The sequence below is a fragment of the Struthio camelus genome, chromosome Z (genome assembly GCF_040807025.1).
Source record: "Struthio camelus isolate bStrCam1 chromosome Z, bStrCam1.hap1, whole genome shotgun sequence".
Classification (NCBI taxonomy): Eukaryota; Metazoa; Chordata; class Aves; order Struthioniformes; family Struthionidae; genus Struthio; species Struthio camelus.
This window is the reverse complement of record NC_090982.1, coordinates 52,405,954-52,428,579: the sequence shown is the minus strand read 5'-3', so window position 1 is coordinate 52,428,579 and position 22,626 is coordinate 52,405,954. Positions and strand designations below refer to the sequence as shown.

Genomic DNA, 22,626 nt, shown 5'->3' with positions numbered 1-22,626 from the left:
TTTCCCCCCATTTCCTGCCAACGCTGTGTGACGCTGCAATATCTGAGTGGTGTACCTGGGTATGTTCTGGCATCATGTATCACCTGAATTTTCCTACTGTAACTATATGTCTGAATAACATATGAATTCTTAAAAACTATACCACAGATGGTACTTTATGTTTCTTTCTTAAGATATTCTATATATCCAAATATAAAAATTAAAAGCTACTTCTATATATATATGTGTGTGTGTGTGTACATAAATAAAAATTTGCATGCATGCATGCAAATTCTGTTGAGCTGGCTTACTGGCCCCTTGTTTGTTCACTTTGCTCTTTACTGGATGCTGACACAGTGCTCCTACCCTTGTGCTTTCCTGTTCTGGGATCCTCAAGGAAAGTCTCTCTGTTCCTGATCTCTTCTCTTCAGGCTTTTGACTATCAGGCTTCTCTGAGTACGGGCCTTTTTTTTTTTTTTTTTTCTTCTTCCCCCTCCCTCCTCCTTTCCTGATATCTGGAATATCTTCAATCCTTGAACAGCTTACCCAGTATAAAAGTTAGAAATCAATTTTTACTATCTAAACAGGAAATGAAAAGTTTGAAAACAAAAGAAACCCCCCCCCACATCTGTAAAATCTAAGCAAACGTTGTAAATTGGGATGTTTCCATCTGTTCCCGTTTTCTAAGTTGAGATGTTTGTTTGTTTTTCTCTGAAAAGATAGGGGAAAACTATAGATTTGGCCTTAGCACCATGTAAATAAAGAGGCTGTGCAGCAGATCAGTCAGTTGCCTCCTTGTAATAACCACTAGTATGTTTTTACCTCTTTATCTAATATAGTTTGAAGCCCTTAATATTTTAACCAATTGTTATTTAGCCTTTTAAACTACCTATTTCTAGAACCTATATCTAGAAATAATGATTTATAAACTTTCAGCTACTAAATGGCTAATGTTGAATGAACGAAGAGCATTTCTGGACGTTTACTTAGCATCCCCCTGAAGTGAAACGTGTATGTACTTGGCCTCTTTACCTATTTCTTCTCATTGACAGAAAAATGGAAAATGCTCGAGACTGTAGCAAAGGAAGAATGAAGACAGGAAGGAAGACAGGAAGAATGAAAGGGTTCAAGGTACGTAGTTTGATAGGTTTTAACATGTCACATGTGAATGACCTAGCAGTAACTCGTGCAATGGGCTCTGTAGCTCTTTACCTGACGTGGCTTTGGAGGCTGTCGATGACAGCTTGCTCTTCCACAGCCAGTTCCAGAACGTGATGGGACGCTGCTGTCTCTGCCCTACCTCAAGGGGTAATTGCAGGAAGAACTAAAAGACAGACACAGACACCCGCAGCCTTGTGTGGGACAGGCATGTGTTCATGCTAGTTTGCCAGATTCCAGTGGTTTGCCTGAGTGTCAGCAGATATCCTGTATTTTAGGCAATGTCTCTATTTTAAAACTAGAGTTTGAAAGGTCTTGAGTCTCTGTTCTGCCATAGCACTAGACAAAGTATTTCTACTTGTGGGGCTCCATGAGTGGTATTCTTTACTCTTGGTTGCTGTTATATTTGTTGTATCTCACATCCAGGAATAAAAGAAATTTGGACTTTTATAACAATGCCTACAAATTCTTGACAGGGTTTTTCTGCCGTATAATGCATACGCAGTCCTAGTGACTGGTGTTATACATAATGGGAAGAATATTTGTTTAAATACTTGCAGCTTTTCTTTCCAAAATGGTTGATCTCTGTCTTGCAGAGTAAATGTAAAATGTTTTCTGTGTTTGCAAAATGTGATGGAAGTTGATGTTGTTATGCATACTTTCAAACTAGTAATAAATGGTCTTCATCAGATGACAGCTTCCATTTTTGCATTTGTTCTCCTGGAATCTGTTCGGAGTTTAAAATGTAATAAGCTTCAGGCCATAATTCAAAATACGTTTGTGTATTTTTTTTTTTTTCCTGTTGTATTTTTGTGTTTAAGTTTAACTTTCGTATCTGAAATATTTCAAGTACCCTAGTGACCTTGAAACAGGTTCTTTAGAAGTGAATAATAAAACAAATGATATTTGATGATCATTAAGATTTTATGTGTCAGTACTGTGTCACTTTACACATAACGTATCTTCATTCAATACATGACCTTTTGTCCATAGATGCAGTTCTAAAAGCAGATCAGATGCAAATTAGGTGACTACTTTTATGAGGTTTGCAAGTCAATATTTCTTTGATGGTTTGCATGAGTATTGCTTATGTTTTGGTGAAGAATACTTCGAAACTCAAACTTTGAAAACTTTCGTTATTTGTGGTTAGACTGATATCTGCAGTTTGCAAGAAGTGATTCGAAAGGAAAATGTAAATGAGCCACATATGGATGAAATAATTTTACATGCGTTTTTGTTGTGTTCTCTCACCCTCACCTTATTGCTATGGAAAAGTCCGGAACATTGGATTAGGGCCTGATGACATCTGTCTTCCAGCTGGATCACATGTTGTACTAAAAGGTGTCACTTCTTCCAAATTTCTCATTCACTTATGTGTTTATTTTGAATGGCATACGCTATTACAATAGCGTACTCTAAAATATGGTGCACGTTGAACACGTCTGTGAGACGTGCCTTAGATATTTATATGGCATTTCACTGATACTGATCAACTGCTTATATTTGGTGCAGCTCTTCAGTTGCAAGGTTTTATAAAGAAGCATCTGCTTTTGTTTCAGAATCTCCAGGAGGGAGATATGCAATTAAAGCAAGAATTGGAAGAGTTAAGGTGTAGATGATGAATTGCTTATGATCTACTGCTACTGAGTTAGTCCTTAGAGCTGCTGGTGGGAAGAACAGAAAGTTTCTATCCAGAAAAAACTCCTGCGTTCCCAAAGAAACGAGCAATGCTGTTTGCATGTTACTTGACAAATTAAATTCGAGCTTTCTTTAAATTAAGTTCTGAATTGGTTTCATTATTGATTCTGGTGTACAGTATAATTTGACTCACATTACACGCGGTTTAAAATTCTGGAAAGGACATTATCTACACAACCAAGTACAGAGTGACAGCAGCCTGTCCTTTCACTGTTGCAAGGATGTTGCAGTGGAAAAGCCACAGTTACAGCTTCAAAACTGCCGGTAGCATTGCAGATGGAATTGAGCGTAGATGTGAAGAATTACAAATCCTACCTAGTGCTGGTGCAGGGATTAAGGGAATGGCACAGTACAGAGGGCTTATTTTAGAGCTGGTTAGAAAATATTTAAGAGAACACAGTTTTTTAAATAGCTCACTTTTTCAGAAAATTATTTAGCTTTGAAGCTCCTGTGAATCCAATATTGCTGACATAGTAGTTTATTTTGGAAATTTAATTGTAGGATGATTTCAGGCTTTTTTTCTAGCACAGGCTTGAAGTATTTGGTAATTCTATTACAGTTCAGTTAAAGCAGTGAATAATTACATTTCATTCCTTGCACAGCTGTTCTGCAGTGTGACATCTTATATTAGACACTACTGCTAAGTACTGACATCTTGGGATGACAAAAAATGAAAACAATGGATTCAAAGTAAGTCTACTGTTAGCTAATATTTATGGACCCTGGTCCTAGGTTAAATGATATAGAAACTGATACATACTGAGTAGATGGTTAAAATGGATGAAGATGGTATGCACGCGTTACCAACGATATGGCTGCATATCTGAATTCAGTAGAAGGTAGAACTCAAAAAGACATTCATGAAGATCAGATCAGATGTAAATTACTAAAAAGCAAATAGTTACAGGTTAAGAGACTGAACAAAGACAGACATGTTAGCAACTGCCTTAGTCCACCCAGAAGTAGGAAGAAATTAAAGTGTTTTCATTAATTCTTTGTGTGTGGTCCATAGTGTGCTATGGAGAAAGTGCTCAGTGTATCAGTTTGTCAGCCTAAATGTAACTTTCTGTGGTAAACTATAGGCTCCAAACTTTCTGGAACTTGTGTTGCTTTTTGAAAAAATAATCTGCATGCCTAGCAATGCTTTTTCAAAAATCACGTGTTGCTGTTTGGGTACATCCTGTGAGAAGATCACGTGGACAGTTTCATGGACCGTTATTAGAGATCGGCAGAGTTGTCTCAATTCACTTCGTGGTTCCTTGAGTCTAGAACCTGGGGCATGGGAAGTGGATTCACACTGGTTTCCAGCTCTACACACACTTCACTCACTTATGCTTTCTGTTTAGATACTTCATATGTTGATTTAATTAGATCACTTAATTTGATCCAAAATACTTCATTAATGAAGTCGATTAAACTATACGTTGTGTACATACAGACATAATGTCTGTATGACTTATAAAATACTAGTCTCTTTTAGCTACCGAGCTCCCTGAAATAACAGGATATTATTGAGTTATAGTGCTGATTAACCTTGCTATGTTACAGCCAAACAGCTGCTGCGTGAAGGGTATAGAGAAACTGCATCTCTGAAGTTAAGGAGGCAAATGTGTCACTGGTGTGTCCCTTTCCAGCTTCGGCTATGTAGTCAAATGTTTGCATGTTAGTTCTGAATACACGGGCCATTAGATTGAGTATGAACTTGTGTAACTTAGGAGAAAATAACATTTTTTTAAGATTTAATATACAATCACTAATCTATGAAAATAAGTGTGTGTGTGTGTGTGTGTCTTTTTTTTAATTTAATAGCATCATCATTCTCAAATAGATTCTGAGCGTTCCAGCTACTACTTATGATCTATTTGGACAACAGAAAGGACAATACTACTTTAAGAACTCAGAAACTTTCTGAACAGGTTAGTTGTAGCATTCTTATGGTCTCATTTTACTTCAGGAACCAGTAAAAGTGGAGGGGCATAAATACAAGGGTCAGTTTTATGTTGGGGCAAAAATGAGGTGGGGGAAGAAACCAAACAAGCAGGAAGTGGGATGAAAAGGAGAACACGCAGATAGTGGCTGGCTTTCCCTTACCTTTCTGGAAAGAAAGCAGGGAATAAATGGGTGCTGCTAAAAGCTTCACCTAGGTTCCTTCTTCAGCTTGGCACCTGCAAAAAGTGGACGTGTTCGTGTGGAAGTGGTGACACTTGACTGTGTAGCCTTGTGTCAATGAAGCTACAGCCTTCTCCTGACTGTATGTGCCTCTCTTTAGCATGGCACGTGCTTGTCAGCCTCAGTTCAAACAAATTCTAAACTTTGATCAAAGATGTAAAATAATTATATTAATGGACAGCTTATGATTTTTAAAAATTAATATTTAGCATTATATTTTGTTTCCTAGAAGTCATTATAAACAAAGAAGAAATAGTGAGAGTTTTGATGAAAGATGTATCAGTCTTCTGAAAGCGCAAAGCAGTTGGAGAAGCAGGTAATAATGTGAAAATACAGAAAATAATTACAAAAACTTATATTTCAAAGAATAATTCCTAAAGCTATTTGATGCACAGGAGTATCAAAGGGTGGCATTCTTTAAATTGAAATGGGAGTGTGCTGTAGTGGTTTCCAGATCTTATGGTCCCGAAATGTAGTAAAAGCTGGAGGGAACTCCTGTAACAAAGGGACGCCTCTTCCAACATGAAGACGTGCACACAGCAGAAGCTGGTACAGTCCATTTATAACAGAGACGTATCAGTTCCTCGCTATCTGTTGTGATCTGTCATTTCTCCTCTGCTGATAGACAACTTCAGAGATTGCCATTTATATTTGATATACTTTGTGAATTTTGCGAAGGTTTTCCTCATTGTTGAAACTTTCCTTATACAAGTAGAGCTTATTAAAGTGTGAACTTAAAATGCAGAGAGGCCCTTTTCAGTAGGGTATTTGGAAGATGAAGAGGAGGAAGAAACTGGATGAGGAAGTTCATGCTTCTGGCTATCCTAACAATTTTATTTTTTATATTTCTCTCTGGTTATGTATATTCTCTTTTTAAATACCGAAGTGTCTAAAAAGCAATTATATTGTTGAGGCTGTGAATATTTAAGGATATCTCAAAGGCAAAACTTTTCAGGGGGTAGAGTAACTTTTCTAGCTAGATTGACATCGTTGCAAAAACAGGCAAGTTCTCTCTAGATTTAATTTAAAAAAAAAAAAAAAAAAGAGACTAGGTCCCCAAAACACTGAACAAATGGGGCAAAAGATTTGTAGCTTAGAATAATTTCTAAGTGCATGCACGTGTATAATGCCCTCTTGTATTTTTTTAGGAAGTTATAGTAACTGTTTTCTTAGAAGTGATTTATGGGAAACTACTTTTTGCCAACACTGCCAGTTAGATACGAGTTTGGAGAGTTAAGCTGGATTCTCTCACTCGTGAATTGAAAATAAAAATAAATCTGAGGCCAGATCAGGTGTTTAGTGGGATTTATAATTGTAGCATATTGCCCAAATCCAAGGTGATCTCATCCCTTCCTCATCTGTTTAGATTTAGATTCAGCTCACGCAGTAAGCTGACAAGTAAATTATTTGGGGTTTTTTGTTTTGTTTTGTTTTTTACTTTGTAGCAGCGCAAGATAGTTCTGGGTATTTTTGCCTCCCATTAAAAGACGAATAAACCCCTTTGTATTTGCAAGGGGGAAAATGTGTGCATGTGGGCAATGAGATGATGAAAATCTGACTTAACTACTCAGGTACTTGCGTCTACCACGTGGTAAATGTGCATTGCCTCTGTGTTGCTTACCTTTTTCTGATGATTTCTTGTTCCCACGTGTTGTAAAGAGCATATAAGCTGTCTAAACAGCTGATTTTTCACTGGAAAACACATTTGTTTTGATATGCTAGGTAGCTGAAAGCAAAATAAGTGAGAATAAAAGCAAACTCCCTTAAATTCATTGTTTTTAAAATGGGATATAAAAGATTTTGTATTTCCCAAAACTGCAGCTGATGATTAAGATGTTAGCGTATCCTGTCATCAGCATGCATTCAAATCAGAGGCTTTGAAAGAGATACTGTCATGACTTCAAACTTAAAATATTGAAGATAAATTCTTATTTTTTTCCCTAAATTGTTGAGTCATTTTAGATTCACTGTTATCTGGCGTTTGGGTAAATTCAATGAATATGCACAGAAGTGAGCATTGTTGACTACTAAACTTCTGTTATGCAGAGAGTTAACCGTTTTTCTTTACTCTGAAAATACATGGCTGAAAGGTAATACAGTCCTTTTTGCTGATATTCATGCTCTTGTTATCATTCCTATCGTTAAGTACAGACCTTCTTATCACAGAATCGTTTAGGTTGGAAGGGACCTCTGGAGATCATCTAGTCCAACCTCCCTGCTCAAGCAGGGTCACCTAGAGCGTATTGCCCAGGATCACATCCAGACGGGTTTTGAATATCTCCAGGGAAGGAGACTCCACCGCCTCTCTGGGCAACCTGTTCCAATGCTCTGTCACCCTCACAGTGAAGAAGTTTTTCCTCAGGTTCAGACGGAACTTCCTGTGGTTCAGTTTCTGCCCGTTGCCTCTTGTCCTGTTGCTGGGCACCACGGAGAAGAGGCTGGCCTCATCCTCTTGACACTCCCCCTTCAGATACTTGTACACGCTGATGAGATCGCCTCTCAATCTTCTCTTCTCCAGGCTGAACAGGCCCAGCTCTTGCAGTCTTTCTTCCTAGGAGAGGTGCTCCAGCCCTCTAATCATCTTGGTAGCCCTCCACTGGACTCTCTCCAGGAGTGCCATGTCTCTCTTGTACTGGGGAGCCCAGAGCTGGACACAGGACTCCAGATGGGGCCTCTCCGGGGCTGAGGAGAGGGGCAGGATCACCTCCCTCGACCTGCTGGCAACACTCTGCCTAATGCACCCCAGGAGACCATTGGCCTTCTTGGCCACAAGGGCACACTGCTGCCTCATGCTTAACTTGTTGTCCACCAGCACTCCCAGGTCCTTCTCGGCAGAGCTACTTTCCAGCAGGTCAACCCCCAGCCTGTACTGGTGCAGGGGATTATTCCTGCCTAGGTGCAGGACCCTGCACTTGCCTTTGTTGAACTTCATGAGGTTCCTCTCCGCCCAGCTCTCCAGCCTGTCCAGGTCCCTCAGAATGGCAGCACAGTCTTCTGGTGTGTCAGCCTCTCCCCCCAGTTTAGTATCATCAGCAAACTTGCTAAGGGTGCACTCTGTCCCTTCCTCCAGGTCATTGATGAATATATTGAACAAGACTGGACCCAGGACTGACCCCTGGGGGACACCACTAGCCACAAGCCTTCCAACAGACTCTGCGCCACTGACCACAACCCTCTGAGCTCAGCCATCCAGCCAGTTCTCAATCCACCTCACTGTCCACTCATCTAGCCCACACTTCCTGAGTTTACCTAGGAGGATGTGATGGGAGACAGTGTCCAAAGCCTTGCTGAAGTCCAGGTAGACAACATCCACTGCTCTGCCCTCATCTACCCGGCCAGTCATTCCGTCATAGAAGGCTATCAGGTTGGTCAAGCATGATTTCCCTTTGGTGAATCCATGCTGACTACTCCTGATCACGTTCTTGTCCTCCAGATGCTTAGTGAGGACCTCCAGGAGGAGCTGTTCCATCACCTTTCCAGGGATGGAGGTGAGGCTGACAGGCCTGTAGCTTCCTGGCTCCTCCTTCTTGCCCTTTTTGAAGACTGGGGTGACGCTGGCTTTCTTCCAGTCCTCAGGCACCTCTCCTGATCTCCAGGACCTTTGCAAGATGGTGGAGAGTGGCCTAGCGATAACATCCGCCAGCTCCCTCAGCACTCGTGGGTGCATCCCATCGGGGCCCGTGGATTTGTGGATGTCAAGTTTGGACAAAAGATCTCTAACCTGATCCTCCTCCACCAAGGGAGAGTCTTCCTTTCTCCAGCCTTCCTCTCTTGTCTCCAAGGTCTGGAATTCCTCAGGGCTGGCCTTAACAGTGAAGACGGAAGCAAAGGCGGCATTCAATAACTCTGCCTTCTCTGTATCCTTTGTTATCAGGGCACCCGCCCCATTCAGCAGCGGGCCCACGTTTTCCCTAGTCTTCCTTTTGCTATTGATGTATTTGAAGAAGGCCTTCTTGTTGTCCTTGACATCCCTTGCCAGATTTAATTCCAACTGGGCCTTAGCCTTCCTTGTCGCATCCCTGCACGCTCTGACAACGTCCCTGTATTCCTCCCAAGTGGCCTGTCCCCTTTTCCACATTCTGTAGACTTCCTTCTTCTGCTGGAGTTTTGCCAGGAGTTCCTTGCTCATCCATGCAGGTCTCCTGCCCGCTTTGCTGGACTTCTTCCTCAGAGGGATGCACAGATCTTGAGCCTAGAGGAAGGGATGTATATGTATGTTATACGGTATGTAATCCTCGTTTCCAAAAAAATACCTATCCTTACTGTGTCCTTTATAAAAGATTATTTTTAAAAAACTATTTGTTTATAGCTGCTTTTATATTTATATGAACAATCTCTTAATGCATGTTTCACAATAGCATGTTAGAGAGACTCAAGCTCATGGCTGATCTCTCTTTAATATCTTTTTTTTTTTAATTTAAGGGAAAAAAGAAAAGAAATAGAAAGCAACAACCTAGACCAAAACCTAAAAAATTCCAATAACAACCAAACTGAAAAAAACACATACTTCTATTCGTACCCTTTTGTCTTTTTTCCAAATGTTTAAGATAAGTCTGCTGGCAAAGATGAAACACTGATGCCTTTAGTTCTTCATTTCCCAAAGGGGCATCAGTGAAAGTTGCCAGTTCTCAGCATCTCTTTAAGTTTCTGGTCCTGTGTTTGTCTGAGTACTGTAAAGAGTAGCCACTAGGTGGCTGCTTTACCTGATAAAATAATGAAATTTCATATAATGGCCGCAGTGTGACATTCTGTTTCCTGGTGAATAGTGCTGTAGTGGATGAAGATCATGATTTTTTTTTTCCTACTATGAACTGTAATATAGTTGAATAAAACAATGCCTTTTATATTGCATAAACATATCTTTAAAGAAATCATTTGAGCCCTGATAACCTACTTAAAAGAGGTAAAATGATTCTCTGTCGCTGTCAGGCAATGCTTGGTGCTTTAGACAGATTTCAGTATGATTTCATCCTGTAATTAAGTACTTCAGTACGAGACTCAAAATTCATGTTTTTCAATTTGTATGTAAGAACAATACAGAATGACATGAGGAGCACCTTGACTAATTTAAAAATCCATGGAATTGTATTATCCTTAATGCTTTGCTGAAAGAAACTTGAAACTAGAAAAAAATGAAATTTTGGGAAGGGGAATTGTACTAAATGTAACACTCGGACCATCCAAGTTCATACAGACATTTCTTAATTAGAAAAAGGTAAAACCTGAAAAGTGTGGAGGTCACATCTGTCTTGTATCGTGTGTTGACTTTCCTTGCATTAACAGAGACATTTGTATAGGGACCAAAAATCATAGTAAATATTTGGATTAATTATTGCTGTTCTTATTGTTGATGTTGTCATAAATATTATTAACAGGAAGACATGATGCACCAGTGTCTTTCAAACCTCCAAGTCAAAACTTCTTTTCTTTAGAAAGAAGTTATCTTTATCCTGGCACAATTCCAGTTAAGAGGAAAAGTGTGTGTGTGTGTGAGGGGGAGGTGTTAAGGTGGTGACGTAGTTATGGAAAAACAAGTTATTTCTGTACCACGCTGTAAGCAGTGTATCACTACCCATACATATATTTTCTCACTGTCACTGATGCTTGGGATAAATGACAAATTTCTACTTTAGTGGCTAATTGTACAAAATTAGGAAAGATGCTTATGGTAGTAAGGGTTCAGGGAATATATAGGTGAAATTGTTTCAATCCTCTTAAAAAGGGAGCGGGGGAAGCATGGCAAAATAAGAAGATAGGCAACGGGCACAGGAATGCCTGTTAGGAGAATGATTTTTAGGATGTTTTCTGTAAATACCTCTCACTAGTCAAAAAACAATTCTTTTCAGTAGTTAGATTCCCTGTTGCCTGGGGTGGGGACAGTATACCAAGAAGTCCAAAATGAAGCTTTGGAAGATGTCATGGCATCTTTTAACTGAAGTTGAGTACATTAAGAATAGAACAATATGAGAAACGAGCAAATGGCAAATGATACAGTAATAAAAGGCTAATAGGAGAAACAGCAAGGGAAAAGGAAATTACAAGTATTTATAATAGTGATAGATAAGTAATTTCATTAACGAACGGATTGTATGGTTAATCAATCGTGGTCAGCAGGACACTACTGAAGTATTTGTGTGGTAATACAGGAGCTCTAATAACAGGACGGAGGAAGGTGAACTGCTTGAACCCAAATGTTACAAGTTAACAAACAGAAATGATAGGATGACGGAGAATGATTTTTGAGGAAAACGGGAATAAAGCTAAAATGTATAGTCATAATGTGACACCCTGGGAGTCTGGGAAGGGATAGTCAGGAGGTTTTGATGGGGTCGTTTTTGGCAACTAAATCTCTTGGGCCAGGCTAGCTAGATCTCACAACGTTAGAGAGCAATAGCACTCTTCCCTCTAGTAGTATGGGAAATTTTAGCCTCCCAGATATGGGGAAAAATTGCTAGTAATCATGTTAGAAGTTAGATACATATTAACATTTAATCAGTATATTCATTAAATCATTTTTTTTGAATGACTAACTTGATTTTAGGGAGTAGGGAGAACATCATGGAAAAGCAGCATGCTTTCAGGTCCTATAGTCCTGCGTTGATTTGATTTGACGTAGATGGATAAGCAGTAATACATCTTAAATATTCTTATTTCAAAAGGACAAACATTGAGAAATTAAGGATTTAGGAAGGCAGCTACACTTCCTCCAGGAGCTCAGATAAGTAAATGGAAGGGAGGCTTACAATTCCAGAAGGAATTTTTTTTGCAGCAAGGTAATTTGAAATGACTCCAGAAGACATCCAAACTGGCATCCAAAAGAATACTAGGAATGTGGGTGTGGGAAGGAAGAGATCAATCAACAATCAAAGGATTCAGATTTCGAGGTGAAGTGATAATTGCCAAATGTCGTGTGTTAGGAATGAAACCAAATAGCAAAGTATTTTTCAGCTGTTTAGTTTAAAGGAGTAAGGAAAAAATTGGGCTGCATGCACTGAGGGTAAAATGGAGGTTGAAGACAATCTAGATTGGTTAGGGAATGAAATATTCTGCCTCAGCTTCCAGGAAGGGGATAATGGGAGTTTAGAAATGGAAATAACTAACGCACTAAAACTCAAAACACTAATGTGCTGTAATTGGCAATCTATTGTTCCAGTGTTCTGAGGGAAGTGACACTTGAGAGATTTATTAAAATCCTAATGGATCCTTGCGTTTAAGTGAGAAGTAGTATCCTATGACTACAGGATAGTAAATGCTCTTACCTTATTATAGATACAGGAGTGGGAGGGTTGATTATTTGGAGGGTTATTAATCTGAATTCAGTAGTATGGAAGCTTTTTTCTTTTTTCCTGAACAAATTTTTGAAAAGAAATCTCGATGTCCAATTATTTAAGTAGAATTTGAAATAATAGACATTAAATATTGTTTGTTTTAAGGTAAGTAACCTTTTTATTTAAAATCCGTATTTCTAGACAGAGAAGGTGTGTTTAGCAGTGATGCACCTGTTCTAGAGAAATGCAGGGCATACAGTGCCACAGAGGAGGTTAATCCTTTAACTGGAAAAGATCCTTTAGAAGGTAATTACTAGATGAGTAAAGAAATTGCAGATGGGGAGATGGCAAAGGACAAATAATACAGAAGTATTGCAGATGGGGCTGATCTTTAGTACCCTCTGTTACTAAGAGGCTGGTCTTGGGCTGATGGTATTTTTGTTCATGACTGGCACGAAATGGGAGCGAGCGTATGTATAAATCTTGACGATACAAAATTAGGAGATGTACAGGGCTAAGGCTTCATATAGGAACTGTATGGCTTTGAGGACTGAAATAATGAACGTGAGACTGTCTCCTTGTAGCCGTTCACCGTAGCTGCGCTGATTTCCCAGGTTACCGCCTGATCTGTGATCCTAAGTCTCTGTGTTCGTAAGCCTGTTTAAGAGCACACAAACCAGTTATTATTTACCTGTTTCCTTACTTCCCTATGTGTCTATCATGAGAACAGTCTCATTTATGAATAAGTTTTTTTTATTGTCAACTTTTGTTGAGAAATAATTAAAATGTCTCCAGGTTGGCTATGTCTCCACCTGCTATGATGCATCCTTATAGTGGATGTGCACATCCTCTTTTAATTGCAATTGCTCTGCTGATGTCTGTCTGATAGGGGAATACCCGTAAGTACAGGTTTATGTTAGGTGAATGTTAATTTACCTACAGTCATTTAGTAATACATCAGGAACTTTTGATTCAACACAGTATATTGCTTCTTTGTATGTACTTATCTGTCTCATGTGGGATGTGTCTATTCAGCTGCTGAGTAACTAATTTTAAATTTATGCACTTCCTTGCACTAACCTTATGCTTTATCTCCTGATGTTCTGTAAAGGAAAGTGTGTGTGGTCAAGTGTTGCTGTTGTAACTGGTTCCATCAATTGGTGGAATAGGTAGAACTTTCGTTCAAAATTATATTGAGTTAGTATTAGCTTTGTGAGTCTGGAGATGAATGAGAATAACTGATGAATCAGTTAATGTGAAATAAGAACTTAATGAGTGCTGTGATGAATTGTTTGCATTAAATTGTTGGTTTGGACAGTGATGCAGAAATTGTCCACATGGATAAAAGCGCCTGTGTGAGATGGATTGGTCATACGTTTCTACAGATGTTGAACAGTACAGGCACAAGTACGCTTCCCTCCTTAAGGTGGTTTCACTGCTTCTTGCTGGCTCTGTTACTTTGCTAATATGTACAATTGCCCACTTCATAATGGAGATGGTATTTGGCTGTATTATTCAGTCATCTTTCCTGTAATATGTACCTCATTCTTACATAGCTCATTATGGGTTGTATGTGATACTTCAGGTGGAAAATTGGGCATAGGCTTGGTAAACATAACTTTGCCTGTTCTTGGCCCGTGCCCAATGCTCCCTGAAGTTGGGTGACTTGTTGCCTGTTCAGGTGTAGGCAAAACATAAGTAAATATCCTTCAAGGAAAGCAGAAAGTAGGAAAAGAAATTTCTTTATGTGGCTTTATTACCTTTTGTTGGGGGGGGGGGTGGGGGACAGGCCCGTATTGTTCATTTTGAACTGCTAAGGTGTTAACATTGTGGGTGGACTTTGTTTAAAAATGACTATGAAAAAGACCGTGCTCCTCTTTGGAGTTGCTTTTATTAAAGTGGGGCATGGAGTGCCTAGCACAAAGATCCTTTTTGCTTTATTATGTAATGTTCAATTACACGTGCCCCCATAGCCATAGTGCACACAATACACATGAAAAGTTTTTAACAAAATCTGATTACGGTTGTGTTCAAAGCCATTAGAATTGATTTCAGGAAAGCTCTTCCTAACGTGTGGAGTTACATTTGGAGTTCTGGCTGTTGCAGTAGCGGCATAGTTACTGTGGTCTACCAGAATATGCGAAGCAGGGTGCAATATCTTTTTGTGTTCAGAGCTTCTGCAGATCAGAGTTTTCAGTAGTTCCGAGAAAAGCTTTGCCCAGACTAAGATGACCAGTCTTTACTATTGGACGTGTATTTGTCTTTTTGGTTGTTCTAACACACTTGTCTAAAGCAGAATTTTAAAAACAACACGAATTAAGTATAAGCTCTGTTAAAGGGCAGGTTGCTGTTTTATCTGGAAAAATACAGGAATTAAGCTTTCTTTAATCTGAAAACATTCTTTTAAGGTTTCTAGACAAAGATAAAAATTGCAAACAATTGAGCTTGTTTTCGTCATCTGTGTGGACATAAAGCAGATACATGTTTGTTAATTGTGAATTTTGTCGCTCAGCTGTGCCTATGAGTGAAATTGATTTCTCACCCAAAGACACAGATGTGCCATGTGTCCAACTTTAAAATTGCCCATTCAGATCTAATTTGCTGTATATTAAGAAGTGTACAGATGCATATGGTGTTCATGTGTCAATTTTTTTTTAATGTAGGCTGTGGGCAGTAGGTTAATTGAGGGGTCAGGTGCAAGTATTCGAGTGTTAAAATTGCAGTGTTGCCATCACCTTTAATGAGGCTATGTGCCTTGAGAACTTGGCATAATATTTAATTACTTGTAATAACTGTAGCAGAATCATTGGCAATCACATTTGCTACAAGAATGTCCAGTGCCAGTCACTTTTCATGAAAAGTTCAGTGTGTGTGTGTATGTATTCAGTGTTTTCCTTTTAATTTTCGCCTATAATTATCCACACACACACACACACACACACACACACACATATTTTGAAGCTTTAAACTTATTTCTGATTTGCTTTTCTGAAGCAAACTCTAATCGGAAAACAGATATGTCTCAAAGCCTGTTAGTAGGAACATATCTTCAGCTGTGCTAATTTATCTTCCCTCCAGCTCTATGACACTTCTTGCTTTTATTCTTCCCTCCTCCCCCCTCCAAGTAAAAAGAAAAAGGCTAGAAGTGAAAAGGTGTGTTTAGACTTATCGTAGCAACTGTTATGTAGATTTCCACTTTTATTTTTTTTGTTTGTAATATGTCCATGAAAAACTTGACTTTTGGATTAATGCTTTCCATGAATTGTCTACTATAATGGGCGTTCCGAACAAACAAGCACACCATCCTTATAAGCCAGGATCATTCAGCCATTCTGCTGAACAGGGAGACAGCATGCACAGCTGGTACAAAATGTTTAGCAAGCACAGGGGAAAAAGAAAACAAAAAGGCACTACCACAGTTACAAGAGTAGTATTCCAGTAAACTGACTGCCCCGGCTGACCCACCTGTGCAAACTGAATTTCTGACAAATGATTTGCTCTCCAGAGTGGAATACACACAGTTATGTGTTTGAAGAAACTGTTGCGCCACCACTTTTCATCTGTACTGAAAACTTCTTTCATTCTCATCTTATGAGATCTCAGTTGAATAGGCTTAGAGTGGTCTAGGAACAAATACTGAGCCAGTATTACACCTATCCTTCTTAGACGAAGCATGTCCTTCACCAGGAGGATACTGCTGATAACCCTCCTTCCTGACTGTTTGTCAGTTAATATGCACCTGGTGTACTGATGCAGCAAGATCCATCTTGTTAAAACATTTAAAAGAATTACTGAGGTTTAGCATAAGCAGGTATCTTATCAATCCAACAGGCTTCTGCCGGTTGGGTTGATGGGAAAAAAATGTCACTTTTTATTATTGGCAAATACCAGACATAGATGGTACTTGGCTGAGTAAGTTTGGTTTGAATCTTGAATTCATTTCTAGAGCAAGACAGAAATGTGCTCAAATGAGGCACTCACCCTTTGGTTTTTGGCCCATTTAGTTGTCATTGTTTCCCAGTCCTAGCTTGTTTCAGTCTTGTTTCTTTTGGCTTAGAAAGCCATGGTTTTCCCTTGATTTCTTACCAGACGTCTTCCTCCCTCCCCCTCTCCTGTCCCTTTCCAGGATCCAGTTTTCTTCTCAGTTCTCCTCTTTGTATTTGTGTCCAACTTTCTTCAGCTATTGCAAGTTTCCCTATAATAAGCTAATCATATTTGCATGCCATTGCTATCTTTGATTCCCCATCTCCTCCAGTGATTACCCACATTCTCCTGTGTGCATGGTTTCCCTTTCAGGCTTTCCATCCTCGCTGTGTTGTCCTGTTGATTCCAGCCCTTGCCCTATTTACTGCTTGGAGTATGAACTCCTCCCTTCTAGCAAGAAGCATGTGAGGTTGGGGGATTCAGCCTCCTGCCCCTAGTGAACCCTGGGGCAGGCTTAAGGAAAGAATATAAGAAACAGACCTGACAAAGTGATCCTTCCTGTGAAACATTCACCTTGGGTTCCAGAAACCTATTAGGGAGTTCTCGAACTGAACGATTTCATCCACTCTCTACAATCTTGTTCAAAAGACTAGTCATCCCTGACCTTCACAGTTTGTTTATATTTTGTTTCCAATTTTCTACATGATATTTCATTTAACGCCTGTGTTTAGAAAAATTAAGGCATCATTATGCTTTACTCAACTTTTCCACATCATTCGTGATGATTCTGCTGTATTTAATGCTGTTTTCAAATACTTTCTCTCAAGCCTGTTCCCAGTTAAAAAAAATACTAGTTTCTCTGGCAGGACTGTTCCACACTTTCTGATATCTCTGTTCTTTTCTGCACCTTTTCTGGTGTCTTTTTTTCATCCCCTTTTTTATTCCCCGAACTCACCAATTGATGTCTTTGTTTTAATTTGCTGCTTCTGTTTTCCCTTGAATGAATTTCCATGCATTTGTTAGTAGTGGAGATATGCAATGCTTTCTGGGCATTAGGAGGGGAGACTGTGTGTGTCTCCGTTCAACCCCATATAGCCAAGAACTACCGTTATACAAACAGTTCTGTTTAACCCTTTAGCCTTGAGCTCTCAGTCTCAGTAACTGAGAATGGTTAAAAAGAGTATAAATAAATAAAATGAACAGCACCAGGAGCTGGGAAACAAGGATAATATAATAGATATTTTAACATGAAACTAAGCAGTTGTCCCTTACTTGAGTCCACGTAGTTTTTCACTGAGATGAGAAAAAGGCAAATCCCTAAGAAATTTCTTGTCCCATTTCTTGCCAAAGTCTCTGCTTCTGGGGGACATATTTTTCTCTGACCTGATTTTGGAGACCGCTGGACAATTTTGGCTGAAACGTACGTTATATATTTATTTTGCCTGAGGCATGCAACCAGCATGAAAAACCTAAGCCCAAGTGATTAGAGTCTGGCAAATATACAAGCAACTGAGACCATAATCTTAAGATGAAAAGTACTTAATAGATTGTACTGACAGTCCCACCTACAGTATGGAAATTATTTGCTAAGTGAAATGTCACTAAATTCTCTTATATTTATCAATTATTTGCTGGTATCATATGCTTGTTATACAGAATTGCGTCATTACATTAGGAATATAAAATGCTTTAGCGTTAGGATGTTTGTTTGCAGTGCAGTGTAATGAAATTCAGATGCATACTATCCGTAGAGCGTAAATAGAGTTGAAACAAGACCAGGATTTTTTTTCCTACCTCTTCTTTTTTCTTTAAATGATAACAACAGAAAAGTTCTGCTTGCCAACAGTTAAGGCTGGAAGGGACTCCAGGAGATCATCTAGCCCAACTCTTGGCTCAGAGCAGGGTCACCTTGAATGGGTTGCTCAGGACTTTGCCCAGTCAGACTCTGATTATCTCCAAAGTTGGCGATTCCATAATCTGGGCAAAGCTGATCCAGTGTTTGATCACCCTCACAAGTAAAAAGGTTTTCTTATGCTTAAATGGAGTTTTCTGTGTTTCAGTTTGTGCCCGTTGCCTCTTGTCACTGGGCCCCTCTGAGAAGAATCTGGCTCCATCTTCTTTACTTCCCTCCCCCACCCCCATCAAGTATTTTTATACATTGATAAGACCCCCCTGAGCCTTCTCTTCTGCAGGCTCCCAGATCTCTCAGCCTCTCCTCGTATGAGAGATGCTCTGGTCCCTTAACCTTCTTTGTGGCCCTTTGCTGGCCCTTTGCTGGACTCACTTATACTGAGGGCTCCTGAATTGGACACAGTGCTCCAGATGTGTCTCACCAGTGCTGAGCAGAGGGAAAGATTACCTCCCTCGACCTGGTGGCATCGCTCTTCCTCATGAAGGCCAGGATCCTGCTGGCCACCTTTGTGGCAAGGCATTACTGGCTCATGTCCACCTTGTTGTCCACCACAGTCCCCAAGTCCTTTTCTACAGAGTTGCTTTCCAGTCAATTGGCCCCTAGCCCGTGTTGGTGCACTGGATATTTCCTCCTAGGTGCAAGATTTGGTACGTGTCTTTGTTAAACTTCGTGAGGTTCCTGTCAGCCCTTTTCTCCAGCCTGTGGAGGTGCCTCTGAATGGCAGCATAACCATCTAATCTATCAAACACTCCTCCCAGTTTTGTGTTATCTGCAAACTTGCTGAGGGTGCACTCTGTCCCATTATCCAGGTCGTCAGTGAAGATGTTAAACAGTACTGGCCCCGGTTTTGACTCCTGGGGTATACCACCAGTGTGACTGGCCTCCAGCTGGACCTTGTGCAGCTGATCACAACCCTTTGAGCCTGGCAGTTCAGCCAGTTCTCGGTCCATCTCGTCGTTTATTTACTTATCTCATACTTGATTGGTTTTTCTGTGAGGATGTTATGGGAGGCAGCACTGAAGCCTTGCTGAAGTGAAGATGAACAACATCCACTGCTCTCCCCTCATCCACTGAGTCAGTTACCTCTTTGTAGAAGGCTATCAGGTTGGTTAAGCATGATTTCCCCTTCATAAATCCATGCTGACTACTTCCAGTCACCTTCTTGTCCTTAATATGTTTGTAAAAGTTTTTCAGAATTATTTGCTCCAGTAAGCCTCAGCAAAATATCAATAGAATTGTACTGAGAGCTAGAAATTTCAAAGTCAAAAACAAGAAAACAGTATTTGTATGTTTGTGCTTCAATTCTGATGAGCATCTTTGCGCTCATTTTCTCAAAATGTCTTCTAAATGTTGAATTGATAAAGGCTTCTATTGATAGTTCATGCTTGATATTACTGTTGGGAAAGAGTTTGGAAAGGCGGGAAGATCTTTGCTCTATCAATAACATAACTGAGGTCCAAGATTAATATAATGTGCCTGCGGCTGCTACTATAACTTTGATCCCTTATTGTTTCTCGTATGGCAGAGTTTGGCCACAACACCTAAGCGGTTACTGTAACACAAAAATAAGAACTGTGTTAGCCAGTGTCCAGATTTTTCATCTTTGTCTATCTTACTCTGTGTAGGGAGTAACAGCAGGGAGAGAAGCCGTGTTTTGTCCTGTTATTTTTACACTGCACTGTGGATGCATGCATGGCACTTTCCAAAGAGGATTGCAGATGTTGTCTTTGGCCTAAGCTGCGTAAGACTCAAGAAGTTCAGATGAGATGAAGGCAAGCCAACACACAAGTGAGACTTTTTGCTTGAGGCAGAAGAATTTGGGAGGGTTTTCTAGGAAAACGCAAAAGAAAATTGATTTCACCAGCGTTGATCTTTAAGACTTTGCTGTCACGTCTGTGAAGAATTATTCCTACGTGCTTAAGGTGGGTAGAAGACACAGGATTGGGAGCCATGTTTGACAGGCATTGACACTTTGCTAGACAGGCCTCACCAGGAGACTTCTCTTAACTGAAAACGGAGATACTGGCCGTGCTGGGTAAGATCCCCTACAATCCTGTTTGTCTTGCCCAATGTTCCGCGCAATGGGTAAGTGCCTACTGATCTTGAAAAAATCTGGCTCTTCATGCACAGAAAATGTCATATGTGACTTCAGATCTGAGGGACCTTAAGAACTTAGCTCCCTGAGGAGATATCTCAGTTTCTGGGATCTGGATCCATCTCCTCTGACCTTAGAGCTCCTGCTTTTGCAATCGCACAGACACCCCAGTCAACTTCCAAAAAGTTTTCCACAGGGCTTATTATCTTTTGAGGCTGGAGTCCCATAGAGGTGGACCTGTTTGCAAAAGGTCTGACTCAAATAGGTAAGACTTCCCTTTGCAAAAGCTACCTCAAACAAGCAGTATATGTTCTGGTGCTCAGTAATTCTGTTCTGCAAGTTTATCAAGTTGTAGGGCAGTGTCAACAGAAAAAAAGCAAGTGTAATGCCTCTAATGAAGAAGGCTCAAGAAGTGTTTCTTGCAATTACATGTTCAGGTAAAGAGTGGAGGAATGGAATCGATAGGATAGTTAAAGAAGTGCAAGGTCAATTTTGCTGTACGCTCTGAACTCTCCCACTGGAAGCACTGAAGGAGAAATACCTATGTCCATTAGCAGATCACAGGATGACCTGCGCCACCAGGAAGATGGAGACGGGGGGAAAAAGGAATGCAATTTCTACAATGTGCCATTGAAGAGACGAAAACCACATCCTATTAATGCAAGACCCTGCCAGAATGCTGCAGTACAGTTCTGGTAACTCATTTACAAATAAAACTGCAGCTAGTCTAGAGGGGCCTACTAAGCTGATGAAGGGAATTGTCTACGTCTTTTTCTCTGTGTCCTTAAGACATCATTGGCACACACAGATGAGGTATAAGCAGGCCATAGATTAAAAAAGTGCAAGCTAGAAAAAAGTTTCAGAAGTTAGCAGAGGAGAGGCTTAGGAACAGCCTTTCAACAGAAGCAGCTGAAAATGCACCTAGTCTTAGGGTAATGAATGCTTAATGAGCTTATTATTTTATACGGTGTGAGGCTATGGAACTGGATTTTGATGAACCTTTTGGTTCTACGTACATAACTGGAATATATACTTTCTGCTATTTCTTTTTGATATTTCCAAATATCAGCAGCTATTTAACTTAGTCACTTATTAAAAAATGGAAGTTCTTAGACCTGTGAATCAAAAAATGTTAGAGCTTTAAATTATAAAAGCATATAGGTACCTAATTAGTAGCATCCAAGTTATTAACAAAGTATAAGCACTGAATTATTTTGGCTTTAATATTTAGAACAAGAATCTTTCCAAGAGCTGTTGGTGCTGTAAGTTTGAATATACATCTTCAAAGTAGCTTTGGCGATGCCGAAAAAACATCCCAGCAGGTACTTTCTAAATTAGAATTATATATGCCGTAGCAGCTTCTAGGTACAATAAGAATATACTTGGGTCTTGTGATGACTCTTTCCACCAGGACCCATAATGTCTTCAGGGTTCTCATGGCTCAATTTAAGTCATAAAATAAATAATTATAATTAATGTATATGATTCATTACAATGAATGTGCTGTGTAATATTTGTAATCATCTGAGATGAAAAGAAACATCTCCCATTTTGTGTGGTTTACAATCTAGCATGAATATTTTCTGATATAATTAGTTGCTTTGTGGCCTCAAATAATACAGCTTACCTGTTCAGATATTTGAAGAATAATATGGAAATGCATATATCTGTATAATTATGGTACTCTGTTATCTTGCCTGTTGTAGAAAGTCAAGGTGATTGACGGACATACGAAATGCATTTATTGGGATGTTAAGTAAACAAAAACAAACAAGAATCCCAAAACTAACTTAAAGTCTCTGCTTTCATTAACTACTGAAATAAATACTCTCTAGGTGTCAGAATAGACAGTGTAAAAAGAGAATGCAGAATACGTGATGCTGATATGTAAAGGAAAAGGGCATTTCTAATTTCCTTTGTGTGTCAAGGGTGTGACCTTTTGAATGCCAACTGAAACAAATTGCCAATGACAGCTTCTGATTTTCACTGATCTCACTTGAAAAACATTATTGCAAATTGTGTCTCAGTCAGAGTGCTTTTTCCAGTGAATTATTCATGAAATCACGTCGTGGGATAGAGCACCTGCTGAGAAGGTTTTGCACTGCATATTAACATACAGGCAACAAGCCTTGCAATTAAACCATCAATATCAAAATTCATTTTGCTCAGATCATCTCTTATAATGCACCCCATTAAAGGTAATGACAAACATGTATTTGCATTTCTGAGGTATTTTAAAATTTTAATGAAAACTGAAAAAGGTCATATCCTGAAATCATATGGAGAATTGTGGTGGGTAATTTGCCGAGATTTAACTATTCTCGAACTTTGCCCTTTATTTTGGTCAGTGCATCTCAGACATTAACTTGTTTCTCATTATTTTACAGACATCAATACGTTCCTTTTCAGAAAGCTATGTGTAT

At 39.5% G+C, this 22,626-nt stretch overlaps 1 long non-coding RNA gene across 1 annotated transcript in view; it reads left to right on the top strand.

The window, feature by feature from the left end:
• The window catches only part of LOC138064394 (uncharacterized), an 89,451-nt gene that overhangs the window by 54,849 nt on the left and 11,976 nt on the right, over positions 1-22,626 (top strand). The window contains exons 8-11 of the long non-coding RNA XR_011137633.1: positions 1,032-1,110; positions 3,438-3,525; positions 4,645-4,751; positions 5,234-5,320. This is a non-coding gene — a long non-coding RNA (uncharacterized lncRNA). The remainder of the gene's footprint in view (positions 1-1,031; positions 1,111-3,437; positions 3,526-4,644; positions 4,752-5,233; positions 5,321-22,626) is intronic.